The sequence below is a fragment of the Priapulus caudatus genome, unplaced genomic scaffold, assembly GCF_000485595.1.
Source record: "Priapulus caudatus unplaced genomic scaffold, Priapulus_caudatus-5.0.1 Scaffold148, whole genome shotgun sequence".
Classification (NCBI taxonomy): Eukaryota; Metazoa; Priapulida; class Priapulimorpha; order Priapulimorphida; family Priapulidae; genus Priapulus; species Priapulus caudatus.
In genome coordinates, this window is record NW_014577209.1 from 117,604 (window position 1) to 125,876 (window position 8,273).

At 47.3% G+C, this 8,273-nt stretch overlaps 1 long non-coding RNA gene across 1 annotated transcript in view; it reads left to right on the forward strand.

Moving 5' to 3' along the window:
- The first annotated feature begins 7,331 nt into the window (after nt 1–7,331).
- Nucleotides 7,332–8,273, forward strand: part of LOC106806217 — a 14,235-nt gene continuing 13,293 nt past the window's right edge. Inside the window, exon 1 of the long non-coding RNA XR_001393513.1 lies at nt 7,332–8,273. This exon is cut by the window's right edge and continues 128 nt beyond it. This is a non-coding gene — a long non-coding RNA (uncharacterized LOC106806217).

Consider the following 8,273-nt stretch of genomic DNA (forward strand, 5'->3'; position numbering starts at 1 on the left):
AGAGTCAAACAATTTTACCAGAAAATACTGAGTATTTCTTGTAGGATTTTTTCGTAACTGCTTCAATACCTGGACCGTAACAATCATATAAACGATCTCACAGCGTTAATATAGAAACCGCATCATCATCAATGAAGTCAGCGAGATAATCTCATGTAAAAATATTGTTCTTCCTAAACCTTTCCGAAACTTTTCTCCGAAAAGGAAGGTACCGACATCTGAGAAATCAGATTACTGATATGCATGGTACTGATATAACTTTCATTTTAGCCAACAAGATATCAATTAATAATAATTAATATAATAATTCCGAAAAATATATACTTTTTCTTCAAGAATGAAATAATAATTGGCATATATTATCGAACCTTCTGTTTTTAGGTCATCTTACTCTGGAGAGAGATTCTGATTATAAACTTCAACAAATGATTGTAGGCAACAGAGCCACCATCAATGAAGTCAGCGAGACTGCTCTCCGTAAAAAGATCGCTCTGCCTGTCGAAAAATTCTCCCCGAAAAAGACAGCTGTGACAATTTCTGCTTCAGGTAACTGATGACAAATTTTAATAGCCTCGCCAATTTCTCTACAAACTATATGAACTCGTCTCATGATAAATTGTTGTGATTAATGATTCATAACACAAGTACTTTACTACTTTAACATAGATGGCGCCACAACTGAACAGAACATAAATACAAGCCGAGCAGCTGTGATTTACATAGAAGCAGCTCAAGAACGCGCATTGATCACTGAGACTCACGGCAATACAAACAACAACAATGATGTGCCGTCCTCCTCAAAGTCTTCCACAGGTGTCCTTAAGAGACTTTTCAGTCAAGGCTCTAAGTATATTAAATTTAGGAAGCCATCCACGATAACCAAGCAACGACCTTGGGAAGACATTGTCGAACCGAAATCGACAAATAACAAGTCGCAAGGTGATGCAATAACCAGCACGTACGCATCAGTTGAATGTCTAACAAATAACCAAATGCCTACAGATAGTTCAAGTAGTGGACTATTGCCGTACGAGTCACAAGGAAAGCAGGCAGAGGTTAAGAGCGAAGTTCATGATCAGTTAGGCGTTGAGATGTCATCATTTGCCAATGATCTAACGCAGGACATGATACAGGTTCTCACAGAAAAAGCATCCGAAGTTAAAGATCCGGAAATTTCACAAACAAAACACGATGTCGGCGAAATTGACACTTGGACCAATCGAATGATGCAGTTTCTTAATAAAATTGCGGATAATAAAGCATTTAATCCAAATGTAGCAAATGTAACCTCTGACATAAATAAGATAAATGGATATACGGCAAATGATAAACAGGTCTCCACGAAAAATGGAGAAGTACAAACAAAAACACATCCCAGAACCGTCTTGCGCAGGGTACCGCACATGGGTGTGGCAGGCATGACTAGAAATAGGGCCACCAACCATTTGGGTGCAAGAGGTCAGACAACGATGTCACCTAGACAAGCTGTACGTCGGGTACCGCGGATGGGCGTGTCAAGCATGAGAAAAGATGTTAACGTGGGAGCTGGTATGCTCACATCTGTTACCAGCGTTTTAACCGGTAATCGCCAGTCATCTGATGACGCAACACCAGAAATCAGTGATTTCATAGATGACACGATTGCTGAGAATATCCAGGTGTTTTCACGATCACTCGTCTCTATCATGGTCGTCGTGGTCGGCCGCTACCTGCGATCGATAGAAACCATAAAGAAAACCTTTAGGAATCCAACTCCAGCGAGCACAACAGCCCCTCATTCAGACACTGGTGATTTCACGCGACTACTGACAACGTCAACCAGCAATGTGATGATGAGGAAAACAGCGGCCTGTCAGGCAGCCATGTGCGATGCAAGCCAGCGAGCTCTAGTCAGTGTCTATGTGAAAGACATCGTAACCCGTTGCGCCCGCAAGGAAGTTGAACGCAAGCAAGCTGCAGAGGTAAAAGCCTATGAAATCTCGACGGTCAAGAACAGCCTGCTGCAGGAAACCAAGAACAGAGAGACAGATTTCATCAAGGAGAAGGAAGAGGGCCTATTTGACGATTCGACCACGGAGATGGAGCAGAAAGAGAAGGAAGATGGCATCGCAGACATACGGGTGACGCAGATGAAGCAGCAGGAGAAGGACGAGGGCATGGCAGGCAAACAAGCGGTTCAGATTAAGGAGATGGAGATGGAAGAGGGTACGGCACACGAACAGATTCAGATTAAGGAGATGGAGATGGAAGAGGGTACGGCACACGAACAGATTCAGATTAAGGAGATGGAGATGGAAGAGGGCATGGCACACGAACAGATTCAGATGAAGAAGATGGAGATGGAAGAAGGCATGGCACACGAACAGATTCAGAGGAAGCAGATGGAGATGGAAGAAGGCATGGTACACGAACAGATTCAGATGAAGCAGATGGAGATGGAAGAAGAAGCAGATGGAGATGGAAGAAGGCATGGTACACGAACAGATTCAGATGAAGCAGATGGAGATGGAAGAGGTTGCTGGTGACAGTAATGGATGCCTGCACGTCAAACAGCAACCTAGTCTGCAAGCGAGGGCCGTCTCCAAAACACCCCGCAGAAAGTGCGCAAAACTCACTGCCAATATCGTATCTTTTACGCTTGGACTAACCTTCCTAGTTATGTCCATCTTGTATGGACTGAGCCTCACTAAGGAATCGGCTATTCTTGTCATAGAGGGCGTGGGAATCGCACTAGCCATTCACATGTTCGTGTTTGAGCCTTTGAAACTAGTTGTGGTATCTATTTGTATAAGATGCACGCGTGGAATAGACTCCGATGTAAACAGTGGTGAAAGAATGAGTGTATAGTTTACTACCATTCACCAGTCTGATATCCATATTTCAGCAATGCCGTTTTACGCTCTGGTAATAGCATTGTCATCTTAGGCAATAGGCGGCAATGTTATACGACTGTTTTAGCCGGTATATCTACCTTATTTGCGAAGCTACTCAATTTTGCTTATCGTTCTGCAGTTGTAGCACAACCACAAGATCATTCGAAGTAATCATGGATATTACTGAACTGCTTGCCAATTTGAAACTTTTTAACTTGTTGTGATGCCAATCTGGGTAATACTCACTGACAGAAATGTCAGCGTTACAAGCAGTCGTGGTATCATGAAAGTATAAAAGAATTGGCTATTTGGTTTTAGCTAGTACCAATCTCACCACTAGTTTTCTATAAGCTGATTAATTTTTACAAATATTCTACAGTTGCGGCATGCCTATCGTAAACTTACGAAGCCAGTTATGCACGTATCCAAGCAATTACGGGTTTTTCTACCTAAATATTTTTTTTGGCATTTAATAATATTGGTAATAACATCACCAATTATAATATTGTGGAAAAACTATTTTAATAAATAAAATTATACTATTCCTTGCATAAAACGTAACAAATTTCTTGCCGTCGTTCTTCGTCTACATCATCGCATGGCTTAAATTTTGGGTTATCGTTATATGGATTTTAATTTATTGAGACATTCATTTATTGAAAAAACGAATGATTATTATCAACCAAATTCATAAACAGGGGATAACTAATGCCTCATAACAGGAATGCACGCTGGTCAAAAACAAACTAGTAATGCATATACTCACCGATAGAGGTCGCAAGCATACTGTTAGCAAAATCTATACGGAGAGTGTAAAGTTGTAGGCCTACGGCTTTATACGCTCTGATACATGGGTGAAATTCACCAGCAGATGGCGTCCTGAATAACAGGACTGAATAATCTTGACCAAAAATTAACTGAACATATTTTCAAAAAAAGATTCAGTACATTCATAACATACACTTCATTTGCGCTAAATGACTGCACATTAAATATGAAACCGCACCCGAAACCTTTGCCAGCGACATGATGCACATTTCTGGTAAAAATCTACTTTTGTGTGCCACCTATATAGTACTTGTCAGTGATGTATCGGCACGTAAGCTCTAGAGTTCGTTATATGGGGGAGGGGTGTTCTATATAAAAGACTGCATTCTACCCTAACGCTTTCTTTTGCATTTAACGAGATATAACCACCATCAATTATTCACACGTGTGTATTGGCAAACAAAATTAATCTATATAGGTTTGCACGGTGCTATCTCCGAGAGGTTTGCTGAGTAACGTATAAGCGCGCTATTAATTTCCGAGGCCGCGAATACAAGCAGCGAGATTTTCCGCCCAAGTGGCTTCAGCGTTTATTAATAAGCCGCAGGAATTGTTACTGGAGATCGTTTCTCCATGTAAGACAAACAAGTTTTATCCTACGCGATTAAAACTTGACGAATCGTGACGCTTTGTTTAACTCTCACACACCGATGCATGTTCGCAGACCTTAAAACGACGCCTCGTCATCAGAGAACGGCTGCGAAATGTACGAATGCATATATAAAAAGAAAGCGGACAGGAAAAGGAAGCCGGCCATTACGACACTCCGACACGGTGTTGTAGGCGGAGAAATCAGACACGTTCGCTAATCTAATTTGCGGAGTGCGAAGTTGATGTGCAAGACGCGCTGGTTCCCGACGCGTTTACGACGTCTACGTGAAGCGATTACAGGCAAATCACGCAGACAGCGAGGTCATATGCATCTGCGGGAGAGCATTCAAAGACATAGAGCGTCACGCTGGGAGCATCTTAACAGGTTATAAGAACGGTTTGATGAGTGCGCGAGTGGGTGGGTGGGTGAGTGAGTGAGTGAGTGAGTGAGTGAGTGGGCGGTGGGCGGGTGGGTAAGTGAGTGAGTGAGTTGAGTAAGTTTGATTGAGTGAGTGACTGAGTGAGTGAGTGCGTGCGTGCGTGCATGCGTGAGTGACTGACTGAGTTAGTGCCTGCGTGCGTGCGTGCATGCGTGAGTGACTGACTGAGTTAGTGCCTGCGTGCGTGCGTGAGTGAATGACTGAGTGAGTAAGTGAGTGCGTGCGTGCATGCGTGAGTGAGTGAGTGAGGAGTGACGTGATGATTGAGTGAGTGAGCTGCTGAGGATGAGGAGTGAGTGAGTGAGTGAGTGATGATGAGGATGATGAGTGAGTGAGTGAGGGAGTGAGTGAGTGATGAGTGAGTGAGTGAGTGAGGAGTGATGAGTGAGTGAGTAGTGAGTGCAGTGAGTGAGTGATGCGGAGTGAGTGATGAGTGCGTGAGTGAGTGAGTGAGTGATGTATGTGAGTGATGAGTGATGGAGTGAGGGATGAGTGAGTGAGGAGTGAGTGAGGATGAGTAGTGAGTGAGTGAGTGAGTGAGTCAGTGCGTGAATTCAGTGACTGAGCGGTGGGTGGGTGTTTAAACACATGCCAATGGAGTAGGGGGCGACCAGCGAGCCGAGCGAGCGAACGAGTTAGGAAGTACGCACTGGTTATCACCATTAGAGCACCTCAACCGTGTAGTACTGCCCTCTCACCCTGAGGCTATTGTGTTTCACGTGATTGGCACCGGCAACAGACAAGTTCTTCTCACCTGGGCAGTCAACACAGGTTGCTGTGGCTGTCACGCACTCGCTAGCCAATGATAAACAGATCTGATTCTTTCACGTTGAATTCCTGCGCGTGCAGTCAATATATAATAGCACTTCAACTCATCTCTAACTTCGCGTGATGGTTGGTGGCATTGAAATTGAAAGCTTTGTGAAAATGATTAGTCGCCAGTGGGCGCTTTTACGCGCGCCAATAAACGTATTAATATCGCGAATAGGCGCTTTCATCGAGAAATCCCGTGTGCGCCGCTGTGCGCGCAGGGCGTAGAATCGGCGAAAATATAGCGAAACGTCATCATCGGAGAGATTTTGCCGCGTGGCCCTTAAATCACTGTTAAACCCCGCGGAAGGCCATTAGCTGCTGCGACGGCTGCTGCTTCCCGTGTGTGCGATGTGTATGATATCGAGACGGGGGAAACAGCGGCGGTGATATAGGTATAGCGGACAATGGAATGGATACCTCTTTATATTATTCATCGCTGACAATATAAACACGCACGCACACGAGAGAAAGCGCGAGAGAAAGCGTCTCATCCACGTTCCGGTTACGCTCAGGTGCCCGCCAGCCTGCCCGCATGCATTTCTGCTGTAGTTCTTCTTCTCGCACTGCGGGCTATTAAGATATATGCGGCTATTAGTTCCAGCTGGCTGCGCGCCTTACGCGTCGACGCTATCTCCGAGATTCGTCGGTCGCGGAGGAGATTCCAGAGAGCCGACGCAGAGAACAAACAGCGTGACATGCTAATACCCCGGGACGCACCGAGCGTGGCTCTCTCATTGAATTCGAAATTCCCATTTCTGCTAGCTCTTCCCCCCGCGTGGCGCGTCGAGACTCTCATTTAAATGCAACCCGAGCGCGCATAAACACTCTACGGGGGTGCCGACGGCACTCGAGGGAGAGGGAATGGGTGAACGAGAGGGTGAGAGAAAGAGGGCGAGAGGAGAAGAGGGAGGGGGGGAGTGATAAACAGCAAGAGACGGTGAGGGAGGGGTGACAGAGCAACAGACACACAGAGAAAAAGATAGGGAAGGGCAGAGACAGGCACAGTGACAGAGCCACACGCACACGCCCATGCACACACACGGAGGATCGACGCACGCACGCACGCACGCACGCACGCACGCACGCACGCACGCACGCACGCAGAACGCAATGTACACTGCGCATGCACACACATACACACACCACACACTACACCATCGCACGCACGCACGCGAGCACGTACGCACGCTCACGGCACGTCTGACGCACGCACGCACAGCCGCGCACTGCACGCATGTTACACACGGCCGCACACCAACACTACACACACACCACAACACCACACAACACACACACATCACACACACCACACACAACAACAACAACACACACACACACCACACACCCACGACACAACCACACAACACACACAACACATCACACACACACACACACACCACACACACACACACACACACACACACACACACACACACAACAGACACACGCGCGCACACACGCAAACGTACACAAACAGGGCAAGTGAGCTAGCGAGAGGTAGAGAGAGGCGGAGCAGAAAAGGGAGGAGAGGCAGATACAGAGCGAGAGAGCGAGAGGGCGAGAGAGTGTGAGATAGACGGTCTCAAGACACCCTAATGCTTTATTCAATAATGCTCGTTCTCTCTTTGGTGTACGCATGGATGCGGGAAGGGAGCGGTATATCGCGACACCCCCTATCAACCCTGCTATAGTCCGTGCGACCACAGCCTCTGGATCTGCCGCTATAGCTGCTGCCGTCAGACGATGCCAGCGCGTGGCTTGCCAGCCCGTGTATTTTAGTTTGAGTGCTAGGCCGTGGCTGCTGGAATACTGCGCTGAGCCGCCCATGCAGAGCGTGTATAGGAGACAAGCTGCAGCTGATCGTCTGCTAGCCACGTACGACGCATCGTGTAAGCCCGGCGACAAGTGTATATGCTGCCACGACGCTACCGCGACGCTGCCGCGACTTGGCTTGACGCTGCCGTGACTCTACCGCGACGCTGGCGTGACGTTGTCGTTCAATTGTCGTAACGCGGGTGCAACATTACGTGACGTTGTTGTTAAATTGTCGTGAGACTGTCGCAACTTGACGTGACGTCATTGTGCTACCGTACAAAGCAGGAACACAGAGCATAGATGAAGGGCCGACGTTGTCGACAAACATGTGTGTAACGACAATTGGAATTGTCGTCGTTGTTACCGGAGAAACGGACATCGTTCGCGACGCCGACAGAGCATTGAGATGTGCTGCACAGCGACGTGCCGTAGGGTTTTAAGTGACGCACTCGCGCATGCGAGAAGGTGTTGACGCACCCGCGCACGCACTCTGTTTTACACGCGCTCGCCTATACATACGTACGTACGCACGCACGAATACACGCACACCCACGCACGCACTCTCTCTTTCTCATACCCGCCTAATAAGAACGAGTACACGCACACCCACGCAGGTAGACACGGACGGACGCACGCACACGCACGCGCATGTACACGCGCGCACGCATGCACGCACGCCTGCTGTCGTGCCGAGTGGACTTGCTGCTTTCCGAAACAGCTTTTTACTGGAGACGACACGTTTCGCGTTCTGCTACAGATGGGAGCTGGCATCGGATCGAAGTGTGAGCCTTCACGATTAGATTGCAAATGCCTTGGACGAATTTGTGCGCATACGAGCGAACAGAACTCGCACGAGAGGGAAAAAGAGAGCGCGGGGGAGAGAGATAGGTTGCTAGAATCTCACACGCGCGAA